We start from the raw sequence: 22566 nt of genomic DNA, 5'->3' as shown, positions 1-22566 counted from the left end.
AGATGGGCAAGAAGCCCTTTGTCTACCACTTTATCATGAGTAAGTGAGCTGCATGTTTTACTGTGCTAGCCTATCATATTTTGGCTCTGCTGTTGCACTTTTGCATATTGGGGTGCAGCTCTCAGATTGGGAACACCTGAGTTGTGATTTAAGAGCTGGATGTCCCAATATCCTCTGCGACATTGTCCTCATTCACACATAACAAGCAAGCATGTTAAGTTTAAGTCAAATTTAAGTTGTAGTTTGGCTTAGTGTGTTACCTGAACCTGGGCTTGTGGTTTAGCTCTTTCCCAGGGGCGAAACTAGGCTTTATTTCACCCAAGTCAAAGACCCCGTTTAGCACCCCACCCATGCATATTTGCATACACACACACAGGCTATGGGAGCCTCAATGGCGCCCCTTTGGAGGCTTCACCTGGGGCAAAAACCCTGGCTAGTCCCCCCGCCCCCCCCCCCCCGCTACGCCTCTGTCTTTCCAGACAACCTACAAGCTGCAACCCAATGATGTCCTATTGGTCACTGGGCCTCTGTATATCATTTGAAGGCATACATCTTCCATTATGTGCTGCTTTACTGCTTGTGAGAATATGCCCCTAACTCAGTGGCTCCCAAACTTTTCGCCTCATGGACCATTTAAAAATTGCTGAGGGTCTTGGTGGACCACTTAATGTTTTTTTTCTGCCTGTTGTCCCAATTGTAATTTGCTGTGCTAGATGCTGTGTGGTTTTTAATTGTATATTTATTTATTCCTTCTTTTATTTGTTGCATTTTGTACTACAATACAATATAAGAAATGGATGTGCCTTATCTGGTGTTCTACCAGTGTGGTGTAGTGGTTAAGAGAGCAAGTGCGGTGTAGTGGTTAAGAGCAGTAGACTCGTAATCTGGGGAACCGGGTTCGCTTCCCCGCTCCTCCACATGCAGCTGCTGGGTGACCTTGGGCCAGTCACACTTCTCTGAAGTCTCTCAGCCCCACTCACCTCACAGAGTGTTTGTTGTCGGGGAGGAAGGGAAAGAAGAATGTTAGCCACTTTAAGACTCCTTAGGGTAGTGATAAAGCGGGATATCAAATCCAAACTCCTCCTCTTCTTCTTCTTCTTCAACCATAAAAACACAGACACATCGCAAACCACGTGAATAAAGCTCATAGGTCACTAGTGGTCTGCCAACCACAGTTTGGGGACCTCTGCCCTAAACAGCCACTTCGAGTGCATGGGTTATATGTATATGCAAAACACTCGTGTGTACACATCCATCAATACCTTTTAACTGTCCTGCTGTACTTAAAATCAGGGAGGCCAAATACTGTAATTTGTGGGTAAAGTCTGAATTCTAATCCTGGCCCATTTTAATGAATGCAAAACCCAAAGAGTGTTAATTTTGCCAGACTGTACCATTTTGTGCTTCAAATTAATCTGGAATAAAGGTGGACTGACTTTAGTCTTACGTGGTCTGTTTTAATCATTACATGATCCACCAATACATGTTAAATGTATGAAGCAAGACAGACTGCGTACTCTGGATCTGTTAGCAGCTGAAAGCCTAATTGATATGTATCAGGTGATGCTGAGGAGGCTCTCCTGCTAAGAACATGAGAGGGGCAATATTTATTGTAGGGAGTGAGCAAACTTTCAGGATTTACTTTGTTTTTACCAGACTTCTGATATTCACCGCCTGCAGTCTGGTACAAAAGACAGATACATTGAAGAACTAAAGGATTCTGAGGACAGGAATTTATTTTGAGTACCAGAACTGTACTGAGTGTACAGTCCTTGCACACACTAACCCGCTCCTGGCTACCCTGAATTTCTTCATTTTGGCAATATGAGGGAATGAGGATTCATTTTGTTACTGCTGTTGTTTGTCGTGGTGCCAATTGTTTAATCTACTGCAAATCTCCCAGTAGATCAAGACCGTCCTTTTACTCATCCTTGATGTAGTGAACCAATGTCTACATAGTCCAGTATTCTTTGATAGGTAAAGGGACCCCTGACCATTAGGTCCAGTCGCGGACAACTCTGGGGATACAGCGCTCATCTTGCTCTATGGGCCGAGGGAGCCGGCGGTTGTCCGCAGGCAGCTTCCGGGTCATGTGGCAGGCATGACTAAGCTGCTTCTGGCGAACCAGAGCAACGCACGGAAACGCCATTTACCGTATTTTTCGCACTATAGGACGCACTTTTTCCCCTCCAAAAATGAAGGGGAAATGTGTGTGCGTCCTATGGTGCGAATGCAGGCTTTTGCTGAAGCCTGGAGAGCGAGAGGGGTCCGTGCGCACCGACCCCTCTCGCTCTCCAGGCTTCAGGAAGCTATCCCAAGTCTTGCAAGCCCGGCGGGATGTCCCGCGGGCTCGCAAGGCTTGCGGGCAGCAGCCTGCACCCAAAAGCTGGGGACAGCGGGGAGGCGCAGAGCCGCCACCCCGCTATTCCCCGACCTGATCTGGAGGCTGGCGGGGGGAGAAGCAAGCCTGCTTCTCCCCCCCCAGCCCCACAAGCTCGGGGGATAGGGGGATGGCGAAGCGCCGCCATCCCGCTATTCCCCGACCTGATCTGGAGGCTGGGGGTGGGAGGAGCAAGCCTGCTTCTCCCCCCCCCCCAGCCCCACAACCTCCAGATCAGGTCGGGAAATAGCGGGATGGCGGCGCTCCGCCATCCCGCTATTCCCCGACCTGATCTGGAGGCTGGGGGTGAGAGAAGCAAGCCTGCTTCTCCCCCCCACCATCCCCACAACCTCCAGATCAGGTCGGGGAATAGCGGGATGGCGGCGCTCCGCCATCCCGCTATTCCCCGACCTGATCTGGAGGCTGGGGGTGGGAGGAGCAAGCCTGCTTCTCCCCCCCCCCCAGCCCCACAACTTCCAGATCAGGTCGGGGAATAGCGGGATGGCGGCGCTCCGCCATCCCGCTATTCCCCGACCTGATCTGGAGGCTGGGGGTGGGAGAAGCAAGCCTGCTTCTCCCCCCCCCCCCAGCCCCACAACCTCCAGATCAGGTCGGGGAATAGCGGGATGGCGGCGCTCCGCCATCCCGCTATTCCCCGACCTGATCTGGAGGCTGGGGGTGGGAGGAGCAAACCTGCTTCTCCCCCCCCCCCAGCCCCACAACCTCCAGATCAGGTCGGGGAATAGCGGGATGGCGGCGCTCCGCCATCCCGCTATTCCCCGACCTGATCTGGAGGCTGGGGGTGGGAGGAGCAAGCCTGCTTCTCCCCCCCCCCAGCCCCACAACCTCCAGGCTTCAGGAGAGCCCCACCGCCAGCCCCACAAGCTCGGGGGACAGCGGGAGAGGCGCAGCGCGCCCTTCCCGCTGTCCCCCGACTTGGCTAGAAGGCTGGCGGGGGGAGAAGCCTGCTCCTCCCCGTTGCCAGCCCCGCAAACTCGGGAGACAGCGGCAGGGGCGCAGCGCGCCCTTCCCGCTGTCCCCCGACTTGGTTAGAAGGCTGGCCCAGCCCCGCAAACTCGGGGGACAGCGGGAGAGGCGCAGCGCGCCATCCCGCTGTCTCCCGACATGGTTTGGAGGCTGGCGGAAGGCTTCCTCCTCCCCCAGCCCCGCAAGCTCCCAGAGCGATGCCAAAGCTGCGCGCAGCTTCGGCATGGCTCTGGGTCCCGTTCTGGGGGAGGGGGAAGCTCGGGCTTCCCCGCCCCAGCCCCGCGCCTGGCGGGGGGGGGGAATAAATTTTTTTGCCTTTATTTCCCCCCCCCCCCAAATCTAGGTGCGTCCTATGGACCGGTGCGTCCAATAGTCCGAAAAATACGGTACTTTCCCGCCAGAGCAGTACCTATTTATCTACTTGCACTTCGTGCTTTCGAACTGCTAGGTTGGCAGAAGCAGGGACCGAGCAACAGGAGTTCACCCCGTCGTGGGGATTCGAACCGCTGACCTTCTGATCGGCAAGCCCTAGGAAAGTGGCCTTTGGTCAATTGGACTGTGGTCTTCATTTTGCCTTCTTCTGATCTAGAATATGCGTTGGCTCATGAAAAGTTATTTGGGAGCAAATTCAGCTTCTCACAATGAGGCCCTTAAGGCACCATCAACTTCTATGTACATGTGATTTAATCTCCACTTCATCTTCCCAGGTAAGCTATGATGAAGGATAGCCAAAGGTGGGCAAAATGCATAGCTATTGCATAAAGAAAAACAGGGTAGAGACTTCAATCAGCAACTGAGAAAGGGGGGAAAACAAACACTGTTGCTTTAAACAGGCAGCAACAGAAATGTCCCTTAATCTGCTTTGGGGTAGAACAGGAATATAGTAATGATTTTAAATAGAAGAGGAAGAGACTTTCATGTAAGGCAAAATTGCTGGTGGTGCAAAGTGAGCTGGAGAAAAGAGTTTGGGAGAATTTTATTTGTAGTTTGCTCTGTTCTAGAGCCTCGGAGAGGGTAAGACCTTTGTACCCAGTTCAAAACATAGTTTCCCAAGAAGAAAAAGTGTTGGGTATATGCATTTTATACTTAATAGGTTTGCAGAGTATATTTGTAGGAGGCCCTTCCCTGATTACGTTTTCATGGATTAAAGGTGATGATTGATCCTGAACACATCCAAGAGAGGTTGGGAGTATTAGTAATGTCGGGCCCCTTATTTTTGGTCTGTATTTTGACTTTTCTGTTTCTCTTGCCAATTGCTCAAAAGGGGCTCTGGCTTTTGCTTCTCTCTCGCAGCCCTTATTTTATGTGCTGTGAAGCACGTTCTGGGTTTCTGGAAGGACCAGTGCTTTCTCTTGCACCTGGTTTAGGTTTTTGCTTGTGTGCATGTGGAAGATACAGGATCCGAAGGTGTCTTTCTCACCCCTTCAGCAAAGCTTCTGTGTCTAATCTAGTTAGTTCAGAGATTAACTTTAGCCTGGTTGCATGAGTGGAGGAGGCTATTTCTGGATTCTGCCCTTGCATGGGCAACAGTTGAGTGCCCTCGACAGGGGAAGGAATATTTAAATACCCTCAAAATTCAGTCTAACCATTTCCACTGGTGAAATTGATCTGCATACTTCTACATCTGCATAGCATAACTTGGGCAAGGTTCTCTACCATGTCTAGGGTCAAAAGGGGCAATGTACAAGCTGGAATCATGCAGTCTATGGTTGCTGGGCCACAATTAATTCAGAATGTTGCCATTAGTGAAACCTTCCACTGGCTGCCTGAGTTTGTTGTCTCTCAATCCGTAGATTTAGTTGGGGGCTGCTTATTCTTTGCCTAGAGTCTGATTCTCATTTAATGAATTACCTGTGCAGGTAGCACTTGCATGTCAGAAACAGCATGCAAAACTGCGTGTGTAGAACATGCTGCTGTACAAACTGCTGGGAAGCTACAGATTGGCCATGTCTTTTCATATTAATGTACACCATCTGTATGCGCAGCAAAATAGCGATGGTCTATGCTAATTTAACTGTAGCAGTTGGCAATCCGATCGCCCTGATTTTTCCCATGTGGTCATGCTCTCTGTATAATAAATCAAACTCTGGGGTGCTTTTCAAAAACTTGTGGCAGATTCATAGAACCGATTCCCCCTCACCTTCCAATGTTGCAGGATGTGTCTTGTTTTGTACTCTGTCAAAAAAGGGGGGGGACACAAGCATCGGTTGATTCCTACGCTCTTTTATGTACATCTTGACTGGACATACTTTGTATCTGAAGGGATAATTCCCTTTTGTTTAATGGGGATGCTGATGTTTAATCATTGGGATGAGCTGTGTGATAGAACTACAGTGGTACCTCAGGTTAAGTACTTAATTCGTTCCGGATGTCTGTACTTAACCTGAAACTGTGCTCAACCTGAAGCACCACTTTAGCTAATGGGGCCTCCCACTGCCGCCGCTCCGCCAGAGCCCAATTTCTGTTCTCATCCTGAAGCAAAGTTCTTAACCTGAAGCACTATTTCTGGGTTAGCGGAGTCTGTAACCTGAAGCGTATGTAACCTGAAGTGTATGTAACCTGAGGTACCACTGTATTATTTATTGTTTATTTATTAAATTTATATACCACCCTTCATCCAAAGATCGCAGGGTGGTTTACAGTATGAAAACATAAAATACACAACAACAACAACAGCAAGCAAGCAATAACCATCCTAATACTGTACTGAAAACTGCATCTCCCTCAACACTAATCTGAAGGAGGTGAAGGGGTTTGGGGGGAAGAAAGCATTAATAGATAGGATGGGGTGTTTAACCAGATTCTCCTCTGCAAGTTGCCCCACGTGGCTGTTTACTGTTCGTCCCACAGTCTTGTTTGACTCAAAGATCAGAAGAAGCTTGCTTGGAGGGAAGGGAAACCAGCAAAAGCAGGCGGAGAGTGGGGGGGACTTTTAGGGGAGATCTGGCAGGCGTGCAAAGTTTTAAGCACCTTTCTGCACATTGAGCCTCCCCTCTGCCCTTTCATTAACATTAACTGGCAAGTACATGTTTACCAGCATAACATGTAGTTTTGTCCTTTGTTGCAGGATGGATTGGAACTTGTCTTTGAAATGGTGTGTGTGTGTGTGTGTGTGTGTGTGTGTGTGTGTGTGTGTAGAAGCCACAATTGATTGCCGAGTTGCTTCTGTGCAGATATATTTAACCTGTTGTCCGTTGTTCAGGCTATTCCGCCTGATGTCTCTGGGTGTGGTCCGGGGTATTTTTTGTTAACCTTTAGCTAAGGACTTGCAAGGCTTTGCAGCTTAAAAGGGACGGTGTTTAGATTGGTGAATTGGGTAGGATCAAACAGTTCCACTGTTTGCAAATCTAGCCAGGGCTGTTTATGTTGGGTGAGGTGGTGTCTGTTTTCTTTAGCATGTTCTTCTGCTATCGCTGCACCTCCCATTTCATCTCTCTTGAAGGAACCTCTTGTAGCTTCTCTGAAGTGGCACAGAATATGTGCCGCTGCTTATAAGTGGGTATTGCCTAAAGCAGGGTTAGGCAACCTAAGGCCCATGGGCTGCATGCGGCCCAATCACCTTCTAAATCCAGCCCATGGATGGTCCCGGAATCGGCATGTTTTTACATGAGTAGAATGTGTCCTTTTATTTAAAATGCATCTCTGTGTGGGGCATAGGAATTCATTCATTTTCCACCCCCCCAAATATAGTCCAGCCTACCACATGGTCTGAGGGACGGTGGACCGGCCCACGGCTGAAAAAGGTTGCTGACCCCTGGCCTAAAGGGTTCCCTCAAAATGACTTTTAAGAAATATTTATGTAACGCAAATTAATAATTCACAAAGATTGATATTGCTAAAATCTATCTAAACAATACCAAGCGTTCTGTTTATGATGGATGTTGAACCTGTACCTTGTTTTGGATTCTATTTAACTGGAAAACCCATTCATCATCATCATCATCATCATTTTATTATTTATAAGCCGCCCATCTGCCTGGGTTTCCCCAGCCACTCAGGGCGGCTCTCAACAGAACACTAAAAACAGAACAAAACTTCAAACATTAAAAACTTCCCTAAACAGGGTTGCCTTTAGATGTCTTCTAAAAGTCAGATAGTTGTTTATTTCCTTGACATCTGATGGGAGGGTGTTCCACAGGGCAGGCGCCACTACCGAGAAGGCCCTCTTCCTGGTCATTAACAAACATTAACTGCTGGTATTTGGAAATTTCTGTGGGTATATGGAAAGGTGGTGGGGGTACAGTGAACTTTTTTTGGGGGGGTGGTAAATGATGCTCAGTTCACATTTCAGAAAAAGGTGGATCATGTCGAAATGTGTGTCAGTTTTTTCACGTAAACATTTGAATTTGTATCAAGTCATTTTTACCCACGCACTCTGCAATTTTTATTTTATTTTATGTAATGCTAGCAAAATTGTGTTCATCAAGTTATTCTGAATTGCATAGCTTTTTAAATGAGTCACAAGGTACTGGCACATAAGAAATCTAGAAATCATAGTGTGGTAATGTCACAAGACAGTATGCAAGCTTCTAGATTCTACAGAACTCTTTATCAAGCTAGATGCTAAATACAGGGGTGGCAGAGAAGCAACTGATATGCAGATTGTTCAAGTTGCTATACAATGGTACCTCGGTTTATGAACTTAATCCGTTCCAGAAGTCCGTTCTTAAACCAAAGCGTTCTTAAACCGAGGCGTGCTTTCCCATAGAAAGTAATGGAAAATGGATTAATCCGTTCCAGACGATGAAAAACAACCCCTAAAACAGAAATTTAACATGAATTTTACTATCTAACGAGACCATTGATCCATAAAATGAAAGCAATCATCAATGTACTGTAATATAAAATAAATAAGACAGTATTGATGATTTATTCTTTTAAAAAAAGAAAATATGATTTCCCCCCCCCCCTTACCTGCACTGATGATAGTCTTCCACGGCTTCGGGGGTGGGATGGGGGCTGCGGTGAGGCCTCCCATGGCCAGAGCCATTCCACCGGCAGTGGAGCACGTTTGGCTTCTGAGGCAAAGTTCACTAACCGGAGCACCTACTTCCGGTTTTGCGGAGTTAGTTTCCCAAATAGTTCGTTAACAGGACTGTTCTTAGACCAAGGTACTACTGTATTACACCCAGGGCTTGCTGATCGAAAGGTCGGCGGTTCGAATCCCCGCGGCGCGGCGCGCTCCCGTTGCTCGGTCCCAGCGCCTGCCAACCTAGCAGTTCGAAAGCACCCCCGGGTGCAAGTAGATAAATAGGGACCGCCTACTAGCGGGAAGGTAAACGGCGTTTCTGTGTGCGGCTCTGGCTCGCCAGAGCAGCGATGTCACGCTGGCCACGTGACCCGGAAGTGTCTCCGGACAGCGCTGGCCCCCGGCCTCTTGAGTGAGATGGGCACACAACCCTAGAGTCTGTCAAGACTGGCCCATACGGGCAGGGGTACCTTTACCTTTACCTTTATTGTGAGATTAGGATTAAGTTCCCTATCTGAGGGGGAATTTGGCCTCTTTTGGCCTGGTTCTCCTGTCTCAGTTTGAACTGGTGGGCCCAATCTGGCTTCAAGGCAGAATATAAGAAAAAAGGTGGCATAGTCTGAGTCATGCTCAGTCGTATATATACTTGAGAGAGTCTCATTTAACACACAGCATGCCTAGGATTGGGCAGTACTTCACCAAGCGGCAGCCAGGGTGAGCAAGGATTACTCACCTCCGTCACTGGTGCTGTGCAATGCCAGGTCTATAGGCAATAAAACCGCCACCCTGCGAGATTTCTTTATCTCGCAGGGGGTCGACCTGGCTTGTGTGACGGAGACCTGGGTGCGCGAAGGGGCAACAGTTACCTTACGAGAGATGGCGCCCCCGGGTTTCTCCGTCCTCCACCAGTCGCGGACTGTGGGCGGGGGGGAGGGGTGGCATTATTAATCCGGGAAGATTGTCCTTTCAGGGCTCTACCACCGCCATCGATCCCCGGCATTGAATGTGTTGGCCTAGTGTGGGGCTCCGAGGAGAGTTTGGCTGTCTGGCTGGTGTACCGGCCACCTAGCGCACCAGCAGCCACCCTGTCAGGCCTATTGGAGGCGGTGGCCGGATGGGCCTTGGAGTTCCCTAACCTATTGGTATTGGGGGACTTCAACATCCATGCTGATGCCACTCCCTCCTCACAGGCTCTGGACCTGGTGTCTTCCATGGCGACACTAGGGCTCTCCCAGTTTGTTTCGGGCCCCACACATCAAGCAGGCCACACACTGGATTTGATCTTTGGCGTCGGTATAGATGTGATCATGTCTCCTTCGATGAAGGTGCCATGGTCTGATCACTACGCTCTGAAAGCCAGGATTGACTTTCCACCCCCACCCTGCTTAGGTGGCGAGCCAATTTGGGCTCGCCCGCAGAGGCTGATGGACCCTGAGAGATTCCGCCAAGCCTTGCGGGACCTTGCTCCCCCTGGCAACTCATTGACTGAGCTTGTTGAGGGCTGGAATACCCAGCTCCTGGCAGCCATCGATGAGACCGCACCTAAGCGCCCTCTGCGACCCCGCAGAAACCGGGCTCCCTGGTTTACAGAGGAGCTCCGGAAAATGAAGCGGGACCTCAGATGGCTAGAGCGAGTATGGCGGGGTGCCCGTGACGGAGCCTCAAGAACATCTTATAGGGCTTTTATGAAAACCTACGAGATGGCGGTGAAGGCTGCTAAGAAGTCATACTTCTCGGCCTCCATTGCATCCGCTAGCTCTCGCCCAGCGCAATTATTTAGTATAATCAGGTCTTTAACGTCCCTTGAGGGACAGCCAAATTTAAATAACAATTTGACACATAGCTGTGAGGCATTTGCGAGCTTTTTTGCGGAGAAGGTCTTGTCGCTCCGCCATGACCTCCCTGCCAATTTGGATACAATAAAGGAACTGGAGGCCCCTCGACTGTCCTCGGGTCCAGTATTGGACCACTTCGACCGGATATCCCCAGCCGATGTGGACAGACTCCTTCGAGCTGGAAAGCCCACCACCTGTCCTCTCGACCCGTGCCCGTCTTGGCTGATTAGAGCGTGTCCAGACGAGGTGCGGGCCCTCCTGGGGGATATCATCAATTTGTCCCTTGGCACGGGGACATTCCCAGGGGAACTGAAGGAGGCAGTGGTACGTCCGCTCTTAAAGAAAACATCATTAGATCCCTTAGATCTATCCAATTACCGCCCGGTTTCGAATCTTCCGTTCCTGGGTAAGGTGATTGAGAGAGCGGTTGCTGAACAGCTTGGTGGGTTTCTGGATGAAACATCGGCTCTGGATCCATTCCAGTCCGGCTTCCGCGCTGGTCATGGGACCGAGACGGCTCTGGTTGCCCTAACAGATGATCTTCGTAGACAGCTGGATCGAGGCGGGTCGGGGCTGCTGATTCTTCTAGATCTATCAGCAGCTTTCGACATGGTCGATCACGAACTTCTGGACCACCGCCTTGCCGACGTGGGGATCCAGGGCACAGTCCTTCAATGGCTGCGCTCGTTTCTCTCTGGTCGGGGACAGAGGGTGGCGCTTGGGGGGGAATTGTCATCGCGCCACTTCTTGGTGTGTGGAGTACCTCAGGGTGCGATACTCTCCCCGATGCTTTTCAACATCTTTATGCGCCCCCTCGCCCAGCTTGTTCGGAGTTTTGGGCTGGGTTGTCATCAGTATGCCGATGACACCCAACTCTATCTGTTGATGGATGGCCATCCTGACTTGGCCCCAGACACACTGACCAGATGTTTGGAAGCTGTGGCTGGATGGTTACGTGGGAGCCGGTTGAAGCTAAATCCTTCGAAGACAGAGGTCCTGTGGCTGGGACGGGGCGATATGGGATTGGGGGGGCAACTCCCATCTCTTGCGGGGGCGCAATTAGTGCCAGCACCGTCCGTTAAGAGTTTGGGTGTAATCTTCGACACCTCCCTTTCCACGGAGGCGCAGATTGCAGCTATAACAAAGGCGGCATTTTTCCATCTCCGCCAAGCTAAGCAGTTGGCTCCTTACCTCTCTCGCCCTGACCTAGCCACTGTGATCCACGCGACGGTCACCTCCAGACTGGATTATTGTAACTCGCTCTACGTGGGGCTGCCCTTGAGACTGACCCAGAAACTCCAGCGGGTGCAGAATGCTGCAGCGAGACTCCTTACGAGGTCTTCGCTGCGAGATCACATTCACCCGGTGCTATACCAGCTGCACTGGCTCCCGGTAGAGTACAGGATCAGGTTTAAGGTGCTGGTTTTAACCTTTAAAGCCCTATATGGCCTAGGACCCTCGTACCTACGGGACCGCCTCTCCTGGTATGCCCCACAGAGAAACTTACGGTCTTCAAATAAAAACATCTTGAAGGTCCCAGGCCACAGAGAAGTTAGGCTGGCCTCAACTAGAGCCAGGGCTTTTTCGGCTGTGGCTCCGATCTGGTGGAACACTCTGTCACAAGAGACCAGGGCCCTGCGGGACTTGACATCTTTCCGCAGGGCCTGCAAGACAGAGCTGTTCCACCAGGCCTTTGGCCAGGGCACAGCCTGACTCCCTCCCTCGGCAATCTTCGCGGAGCTCTGGCCCAATGGTTGCTAGTGCCTTGAATTAATTAATTTTTATAATGAATGATTTTAGAATGTTGTTTATGTCGTACTTTTGTACTGTTTTATTGTTGTTAGCCGCCCTGAGCCCGGCTTCGGCTGGGGAGGGCGGGATATAAATAAAATTTATTATTATTATTATTATTATAATGTATGTGGCGGGGTTTCTATTCCTTTGTTAGCAAAAGGAAAAGGAAGGAGAGTTCAGAGTCGTACTGGAATGTGGGGTTGTCTAATCCGCTCCCAATTTCTTCACTGTTACTGCAATGTGCTCTATGTGGGGCTACCTTTGAAGGTGACCTGGAAAGTACAACTAATCCAGAATGCGGCAGCTAGACTGATGACTGGGAGTGGCCGCCGAGACCATATAACAACAGTCTTGAAAGACCTACGCTGGTTCCCAGTACGTTTCCAAGCACAATTCAAAGTGTTGGTGCTGACCTTTAAAGCCCTAAACAGCCTTGGTCCAGTATACCTGAAGGAGCATCTCCACCTCCATTGTTCAGCCCGGACGCTGAGGTCCAGCGCCGAGGGCCTTCTGGCGGTTCCCTCACTGCAAGAAGCCAAGTTACAGGGAACCAGGCAGAGGGCCTTCTTGGTAGTGGCACCCACCCTGTGGAATGCCCTCCCACCAGATCTCTAAGAGAAAAATAGCTACCAAACTTTTAGAAGACATCTGAAGGCAGCCCTGTTTAGGGAAGCTTTTAATGTTTAATAGGTTATTGTATTTTAGTGTTTTGTTGGAAGCCGCCCAGAGTGGCTGGGGAAACCCAGCCAGATGGGCGGGGTATAAATAATAAATTATTATTATTATTATTATTATTATTACTACTACTAAGTTTTATGCCATAAAGCAAGTGATTCACTTGGTCAGATTCTTCCTGGTAGCTCACACCCAAGAAGCTGGGAGTATTTGTCTCGATTACCAAAAAATGCAAACCATCTCTAGACATGAAAGCGTTTCCTCCCTGCATGATGGCATTTCTTATAAATGCAGCTGACTTCCTGGCAGTAGTTGCTGTTCCTTTATTTTGTTTGTGTTGACACTTGGGTAAAGGGCTGTGTTTGTGTGTGCGTGTTTTAATTTCAGACTTTCTTCCTCATACCTGACCTAACACATGGTTAAAATCAAGGGGAGAAATGGGGCTGTGCCAAATGGAACTGAAAGCAGTTTTGTCTCAAATAAGGGTGTCTTTAGCAATGCCTCATGTAAGCAAGAAAAACTGGATCTTTTAATTCCAATTTCTAGAGTGCTGTCTAGCTGTAATTTTCACAAGTGACACTCTGTGCTGAAGATCTAAAGTTTTCCCTGCCTTTGACCACCTTTCTTTCTTTCTTTCTTTCTTTCTTTCTTTCTTTCTTTCTTTCTTTTACTAGTCTAGTGTGTAAGTTATTTGTTTGATTGTGGTTTGGGGTTTTTTGCTAGAGATAGTGAGGGGAGTTCCGTTTTTCTGATGGAAAATAATTGGTTCAGAGAGAGGAGTTTCAAATAGCTGTTCCTTAGCGAGTTCCTGTGGGAGACAGCTTCAGCTCTGTAGCCAAGGAAGGGAATTGAGAGAGAAGGAGCACCTATTAGTCATAATATTTATTATCCATATGTTAGGTTGTCTTAGGGAGGCGGGTGGCGCTGTGGGTAAAAGCCTCAGCGCCTAGGGCTTGCCGATCGAAAGGTCGGCGGTTCGAATCCCCGCGGCGGGGTGCGCTCCCGTTGCTCGGTCCCAGCGCCTGCCAACCTAGCAGTTCAAAAGCACCCCCGGGTGCAAGTAGATAAATAGGGACTGCTTACTAGTGGGAAGGTAAACAGCGTTTCCGTGTGCGGCTCTGGCTCGCCAGAGCAGCGATGTCACGCTGGCCACGTGACCCGGAAGTGTCTCTGGACAGCGCTGGCCCCCGGCCTCTTGAGTGAGATGGGCGCACAACCCTAGAGTCTGTCAAGACTGGCCCGTACGGGCAGGGGTACCTTTACCTTTACCTTTACCTTTACCTAGGTTGTCTTGCTTTCTTTTGGGGTCTCTTCACGTGACAGTCTTAAAAACTGGGATAGAAAAGCTAGGAGCAAAATGGCTCCTGGGACCTGGGTTGTGGGTGCCAAAACAGAATGTCTAGTCGCCTTTGGGGGCGGGTCTGCAACACTTTTAATTATTTTGATAAGCATGAACTAATATGCAATTCGCATAAGTGACACATTGTTAATATCACATTTTTAACAGAAAATGTTAATACATGTTTAATTTGGTGTTGACAATAAAAATATTGGTGCTGTACTCAAAACACTCTACTCTTTATTGTTAAACTCCTTAACATATTCCCTATCCTGAAATATACTTTGAGGCTTCAAAGCACATACATTTCAGCAATCCTTGAGTGTTAGCCAATGGCAACCAGACTTTTTGAGGTGCTTGCAAATGGAGAATCTTTAGGTGCAAAATGCGCTTGGCGCCCTGCTAATTTCTAACCCTGCATATGTACAGCTTAAAATGTTAACATGTTATCTGCTTTATTGCATTTGTATCCCATGTTTCCTTTAATGCAGGCATGTCCGTTTTGGGGGCCTAATCCAGTTTAAACCCTTCACACATGTTCACTTCATCAAATCTGGCCCCCTTTGAAAATAGTTTGGACACCCCTGCTCAAGGAGTCAGCATATGTCATCATCAACATCATCTGTGATAGGACTCAAGGCGGCTTACAAGAATTGCTAAAAACAAAACATTAAAAAGAAATTAAACATAAAATTATGTACATTATTATATATCTTTCTCCCTTCCCTTCGCCTTCCCTTTTCATCCTCGTTAAGTTCAGTTACGCAGAGAGATGACAGTTGGCCCTGAGAGATGGTGACTGGCCCAAGGGAATCAAGTGAGATTCGCAGCTGAGGGGTGATCCCACTCTGGATCTCCCCAGTCTTAATCCGGCATTCTGTAGTCACTGCACCACACCTCTCAACTGTGTAGCTTTGTAGATTTCGTACATCAAATGTGCTTGTGCAGACGCAGGCTTGCCACTGGTACATAATTCACAGAGCGGTAACGGTCTGTCACGCCCTCTTGAGCAGATTACAGGTGGCAACCCTGAGTTTGCCCCCTGTAATGTGTGAAATGGCATCCTGTGTCTTTTGCACGCTATTCTGATGAGCATTCCAGTTTCTGTAGCAGAGGTTGCTAACCTTCCCCGCCTCCCATGAGGACCGCATTTGCCCTTGGCCAACTCAATGTGAACAATATGGCAGTGTGACCACCCTACTACACTCTTCCACAAGTTCATGCATCGTGATGCACACTGGTACACAGCCCTCCCTCCTCCACTGATCCATGCAGATCAGCTGAGGGGGAGATGTAATCACCACTTTCCTGCTCATTAAATGTTTGATCTGGTTACAGAGGAGGACTTTATGTCACTGGGAGGACATAGCTCTCTGGGCACCCCACTGCTGTGTCTACTCTACCCGGGGCAGTTGTTGGGGCTTTTTTATTTTGCCACTGCTGCCAAAATGGCAGGGAGGGAGTTGTGGGGTGGGAATCGGGCCCCGAATCTGGAGGGCAGCTTCTCCTGCTCTAAAGAATACAGAGTACACTTTTGTTCTGTTCCACCGGGTTCCGTCTCCATGCCGCAAATGTTGGCTCAAAGTTTGTGCAGTCTCTGAGTCTTGCCACTCTCAATGCAACTGTAAGAGACGAGGGCACAAATCAATGATTGCTTGTGTCTGCATGCCTTGGTGTTTTGAGAGCCTTTTCAGCTGACATTACTGCTCCTTCCATCTCCACACACACACACACACATGTGTTTTTCACAGTCAAAGCTGGCATAGTCTGTTGGGGTGAAGCCTTAGTTGCCACGGAGACTGTCTTGCACTTTGTGAATCCAGGAGGGGCGAGGGAGGAGGAGAGAGAAAGGAGGAGACACTGGTGTGTGTTTTGACTGTGAAGTGGAGGAAATGAGAGTCTCTTGGTATGGGGGGTGAAGGATGCCAAAGATCCGAGTAATTTAGAATAGAGTGGGAGGGGTAGGTCCATGGAAAGGAAGCCAGTTGCTTACTTGGCAGAGGTGAGATTCCACTATTTCCTGAATCCTTGTACAGTCATACCTCATGTTACTTTTGCTTCAGGTTGAGCATTTTCAGGTTGACCGCAGTGACCAGAAAGGGTTACTTCTGGGTTTCGCCGCATGCGCAGACGCGCAAAATGACATCACGCGCAGACGCGGCGAATCACAACCCACGCATGCGCAGATGTGCAGATGCTGGTTGCGTTCTCCTCATGTTGCAAACGGGCCTCCGGAACGGATCCCATTCGCAACCAGAGGTACCACTGTACTTGCAGGAACCTGGCCTTCCACTTCAGAGTTTGTCTTGGGGACCAACTCAAGGCATTTTGGTGTCTGAGGCAGGAAATCAAAATGGCAACCGCCAGCTCTAATTCATATGGGGAATAATCTACTGGGCAGTGCTCCCAAGCAAGTCTCATTGGCACCAATGGGAGATGGGCAGAGAATGAAATCACCACAAGGCTTCCTCCGTGCTCACCTTAACCAGGAGATTGGAAAAATGACGTGTGAATATGTTTGCCATTATACTTACAAGATTCTTTGTGAACCTCCTGCTGCAAAGGTGGAGAAGTAGGCTCTATCCCGTCGCTGTCAAATGCCGGTGAGTGTGCCTTGATTGGCTAGCTTTTTAAATGGGGAGGCAAAGCACACTGATCCCATCTGTTAAATATTCAGTAGGAAAGCAAGAGGCGTCCCTGCATGGGAAATATCTTGGCTGCTGCACAAATAAGCTAAGGATAGGGCACTTGCTATCGGTCATTGGCCTGGTCCTCTTGTGACAATGAGATGCTGTAGCAGCTGCGGAGTCAAGGTATGTATTTGGCAACCCTGCTGCTCAATGGTTTGTGCTCAATAATGATTTGATGTTAAGGAAAAGCTGGGTGTAGTTATTGATGGTGGCTGGTCATTAGGTCCCAGTGAGAACTGTAAAATGACACCTTGTCTTCTGGAGTTGTTGGCTCAGTGTGGTTCTATCTTTGTTCAGGAATTCTTGCCTGCATAATCAGGCAAGTCCTCATCAGGGTGCTACTGCCTTCTTTCATATGCTGGAAACTAGACTGGAAACAAATCTGATTTGCCTGGTTACCTGGGTTCAGTTCATATGTAGTATCAAGCCATGACTACTTCTTCCTAGGCTGTGTTCAGAAAGTGGTGTTGGGGGATGTGTGTTCTCAACCTCTTGGCTCTCACATGTGGGGTCCCTTGGGGCTCCGTCCTCTCCCCCATGCTTTTTTCTATATCAAGCCGCTGGGAGAGATCACCAGTATGGGCTGGGTGTTCACCAGTATGCGGATGATACCCAGCTCTACTTCTCTTTTAAATCAGAACCAGTGAAGGCGGCGAATGTCCTGTTTGAGTGTCTGGAGGCTGTTGGAAGATGGATGGCATTTAATGGATTGAGGTTGAATCCCAACAATATAGAAGTGCTGTTTTGGGGAGACAGGGGACGGGTGGGTGTGAGGGACTCTCTGGTCCTGGATGGAGTAACTGTGCCCCTGAAGGACCAAGTGTGCAGCCTGGGGGTCATTTTGGACTCACAGCTGTTCATGGAGGCAGAAGGTCAATTCTGTGTCCAGGGCAGTTGTCTACCAGCTTCATCTGGTACGCTGGCTGAGACCCTTCTTGCCAGAGTGCCCTGGTTATCTCCTGCTTGGACTACTGCAATGCAGTCTACATGGGGCTACCTTTGAAGGTGACTCAGAAACTACAACTAATCCAGAATGCAGAAGCTAGAGTGTTGACTGGGAGCGGCCACCAGGACCATATTACAATGGTCCTAAAGGATCTACACTGCCTCCCGGTAGGTTTCCGAGCGCAATTCAAAGTGTTGGTGCTGACCTAAATGACCTTGGCCCTATGTACCTGAAGGAGCGTCTCACCTCATCTTTCAGTCCAACCAAGGTCCAACTCCAAGGGCCTCCTGCCGGTTCCCTCACAGTGAGAAGTGAAGTCACCAGACAGGGGACCTTCTCCGTAGTGGCACCCACCCTGTGGAATGCCCTCCTGTCAGATGTCAAGGAAATAAATAACTATACAACTTTTAGAAGACATCTGAAGTCAGCCCTGTATCAGAAAGTTTTTAATGTTCAGTGTTTTATTATGTTTTTATATGTTGGAAGCTGCCCCAGTGTGGCTGTGGCAACCCAGCCAGATGGGTGGGGTATTATTATTAATATTATTATTGTTGTTGTTGTTGTTGTTATAACTATGGAAGCTTTATATTTGTTTTGTTATCTCATCCACCTTCAAAGGAACTCATGGAGACCTACCTCTTTCTCTTTCTCCTCCATTTTATCCTCTCAACTATTCTGTGAGGCAGGTTAGACTACGAAATAAGGACTGACCAAAGATTGTATACTGGCATAATGTCATCTTAAAAAACAATGGCTTGTTTTCATCCAGCAAACCAGAATGTGGAAACATGGTTTGAAATGTATTTGCAATGTATTTGCAAGCCATGGTTTGATGCGGTATCTGAATAATAATAGTCATTGCTCCACCTCTAGAGGAACAGAAATACTGAGCAGATGGAAGAAGAAAGCTGACCATCATTGTACCTGTTGCATGTTTGGATGCTGTGATTTGAGTTTTAAAATACAATTGTGTGAATCTTAGTTTGACATGCTGCTCAAGTTGAACCCTATGAGCTTTGAGACATTTTTTTAAAAAAATATGCTGTAGTGTTGGTTCCAAGGAATTTGAGATTGTTTTTCCAGCCCTTCTGGGTTGCTTATCTATTTACCTTTCCGGTCTTGCTGTGCTAGATTGCCCAAAGCATCAAGCTTTCCTTCATTTTATAGTGGGGCGGGTAAGATCCCATTCATAGTCCCCTGCAATACTTGTTCCAATTAAGATGATGATGAAAGATGATGATGATGAAAGATGAGTGTGTGTCTAAGCAAATGGGGAGTGGAAAACAAGGAACTGCAACTGGCCAATAATCACCATATTTCTTCCACGTTTATATGAGTCAAGGGTGGGGAACTTTTCTTTCTCTCAAGGGGTGCATTCCTGGACGGTGGGATAATTTGGCACCAGTGGGCAGGAGCAAAGCCAGTGATAGGTGGTGCCAGAGCCAAAAGTGGATGGGCCCACCAGCTCGTCTCTCTTTCTTCCATCCCCTTTTCTGCCTCTATGCACACCCTCACAAGTCTGTCTTATTCCTCTGCCCAGCAGGCTGCCAGAAGGAGGACAGATTGCTCTTGCCAGAGGTCTGAACTGATCTCTTACAGAGGGCTTCCTCCCTCCCCTCGCCACCGCCCCATTCCTTCCCGTGTTCCCTCTGTTTTTGTCTTTCCTTCTGCCTTTCCTGAAAATAGACTGAGGGCCACACAGAGCCCTTGGGCTGTAATTTCCCTGTGCCTGGTATTACTGCTGAAAGATCCGGTTAATTCTCCCCACCCCAGTCTAGCAGAGAAATTGACTTTTTCATTGATGGAGACCTAGTGTTGCAGCAGGAACCCATGAAGTAATACACTGGTGAAATAATAGGAAAACTGATCTAGCAAGTTGCCCACCTGTAGACCTGTCATTTAAATGCATCTGTTGCTGCTAATTATAGTTTGGAGAGAGAGTGTGATGGAGGAGAGAGAGGCCTCGTGCAATGGTCCCCAAATTTCAACGGGAACACAGTGTTTGAAGAGCTCAGGTGCTATTTATAACTCGGTTGGGACCTTAGCACTCTTTCAGAAAGCACCTGCCTTCTTTCTCCCCTGCTATTCATCTAGCACTGTGAAGCCCCTTGCTTCAGCCCAAAGCTCACTTGAGCTGAAAGGGTGGTCTTGTAACTGAGACCCCCAAGTGACCTATGTATGTAATAGGAGTTTCCCTTGTCTTGCTTCTACCACTACAGTTCTTTTGGTGAACTTCCCCAGATCTGCTGGGGTTCAGTGGCAGCTTAGCCAAAGGGAGGGCAAGGTGACAACATTGTGGGATCCTCTCTAGTCTAGATTTTAAGCTTGCTACTTCTGTAGACATCAGCGTTCTTTCCAACAGCCTCATTTGTATGAGGATCTTTGCCTTGTGGCTGCAGTGTTTGTGCTTTGCTTAACATTTTGTATGAAGCTTTAATTTAAAAGTCCCTTGGTGGTCCATCTCACTGTAGTCCCTATGGCTTCCGCCTTGGTTGCTGTCAGGTAGTGGACACTCAACTTCCTGCATGGGGGAACATAAACAATGATCTTTGTCTCAGAAATACAAATACAACCATGGTTTCCCAAGTGTACACCGAGACTGTTGTGGGATTCTTGGAGTAAGGTCTTGAGTTTCTGAGAGCCATAGCCCTGGTTAGTGTAGCTGAAGTGGAACAGAACAAGGATTGGTATGGAGAAGCTGGCTTCAGGAAGCTTTCTCAAACTGCCGCTCAGGTGTGCAGCCACCTCTCAGATCTGAGTACAGTGGTACCTCAGGTTACAGACGCTTCAGGTTACAGACGCTTCAGGTTACAGACTCAGCTAACCCAGAACTAGTACCTCTGGTTAAGAACTTTGCCTCAGGATGAGAACAGAAATTGCGCAGCGGTGGCAAGGCAGCAGTGGGTGGCCCATTAGCTAAAGTGGTGCTTCAGGTTAAGAACAGTTTCCGGTTAAGAAAGGACCTCCAGAACGAATTAAGTTCTTAACCCAAGGTACCACTGTATACTTTAACTATGAGATTTTTTTTAATAAAGCAGCATATAAGCATAACAAATCCAGGAATATAACCCTGTCCAAGAGTAAAGGGGTGGGTGTTTGGTGGGGATGGGGAAATTGTGGCCTTCCAGATGTTTCCAGACTCCAACTCTGTCAGTACCACTTGTGGTCCAACAAGAGCTGGAGGGTGACTGTTTTCTCACCCCTGGTATAGGGGATGGCTCTGTATCCGAAAGTCATACTCCTGATACCAACTACTATGCCCTGAGCAAAATCCACTTCCAAAATTGTGTAAGGACTACCTTTCACCTAGCCAAGCCCTGCCCCACTGCCTGTCTTCTCAAAGCTGAGCAAGATAGCTCAGGTGCGCTTTAGGTCAGTCTGAGCCAGAGTGGATTTGATTTAAATCAAATCAATTAAAATCACTAGTCAGTAAGACTTGATTTTATTTATTTATTTATTTATTTTTTACAGAAAGTCACTCCTGCTGGTATATTCTTAATATTTACAACCAGATGAAGGTTTCATTTTTTGGAATAATACATTTTCAGAGCAGTTTTTACAGTTATAACAAAAATTACTGATTTGGTTATACTATTAGAAATACATAGACATATAATTATGAAATTATTGTGAGGTTTAATAAGTTAACTGTTTATATTTGGAAAACTTTTCTGCTGTACTTTATTGGAAGGAGAAAAATAATCATTTCCTTAATAACAATTTAAACAGTTTATTTAACTAAAACAATAACGTTATAGCATATGTATCCATGTTTATTAACTGATGTGGTTAAACATTTTTTTAAAAAAAACCAACACCTTAGAATTATTGTCAGCACACATGAAAAACTTAAAACAAATCCTTATTTCCTGATGGCCTTTGGACTATAATGTAACTTAACAGAGAGAAAACTATCTTTAGAAAGGTATTTTCCTCCAAAAGCATTTTATTTTAAAAATCCAATTAAAATTTTAAAAAATGATTTAAAAAAAAATGATTAAAAAAGATACGATTTCTTTGATTTATTTATTTTTTAAATCATTGATTTTTATCCACCCTGGTCTGAAAAAGTCTTCCTGAATCAGCTGCTGGATTGCTCATGATAGTGCCAGCCCTTGGGGCAGGAGAAAGACAGGATGTTCGTCATGGCCATTTGGTAAATGGATCCTATGATTATGGGCTCGTCTCTTCCCAACCCCCTCAGTCAATAAGTATGCTGTATAATATACAGTGTATATCCATGCACTGTTGGAGCAAGAGTAGCCAATGAGAGCTACTTCTGGTGCTAAATGCTCCTGATCAGGATCTGTCGCTTCTGTTTCCACTATCATTATCAGCTGCTTCTACCGTCATTCCCAGAAAGTACCCTAGGAGGAGATGACTTAAGCGAATTTTTGAGAAGAGCCTTTGATCTTGAAATTTTTGAAAGAAGCTTTTAAGTGTCCCAGAAAAAGCTGATGAGGACCTGCTCCCTGGTGCTTCCTTTCATCTCCTTGATGGCTTCTCCAGCCATTTTTATCAACAGTGGTGTGAAATGCCCAGTTCCTGAGGTTCTGCGTCTAGGCTCTAGATGTTTTGTTTTCTAAGTGAGATTCTAATTAGAAGCATAAGAGGCTGCCTTATTCTGAATCAGACCTTTGGCCTATCAAACTTGGCCCAGTATTGTCTACACACTGATTGACTAGAGATGTGTAGGGTTTCAGATGAAGAGTCTCTCCCAGCCGTACTGGGACCTTCAGAAGCAGAGGCCACTGAGCTATAGCCCATTCCCCAAGAGGGGGCGAAAACCCACAATTCTTCATCTTACTTAGTGTCATAGATACTACATAAGAGTGATAAAGAAAGAGGTTCCTGCCTTGCGGAGTTTGCAGTCCAAAATTCAAAACAGGGGAAAGCTACAGAAGGCGAGAAGGAAGAGGAGTTCATTAAAAGTTAACTAGTTTGTGTTTTT

At 47.6% G+C, this 22566-nt stretch overlaps 1 protein-coding gene across 1 annotated transcript in view; it reads left to right on the top strand.

Moving 5' to 3' along the window:
• Positions 1-22566, top strand: part of TRIP10 (thyroid hormone receptor interactor 10) — an 88416-nt gene that overhangs the window by 1472 nt on the left and 64378 nt on the right. The gene's annotated exons all lie outside the window — the stretch shown is intronic.

Source organism: Podarcis muralis, chromosome 17, assembly GCF_964188315.1.
Source record: "Podarcis muralis chromosome 17, rPodMur119.hap1.1, whole genome shotgun sequence".
NCBI classification, from domain to species: domain Eukaryota; kingdom Metazoa; phylum Chordata; class Lepidosauria; order Squamata; family Lacertidae; genus Podarcis; species Podarcis muralis.
This window is presented reverse-complemented; position numbering and strand designations above follow the sequence as displayed.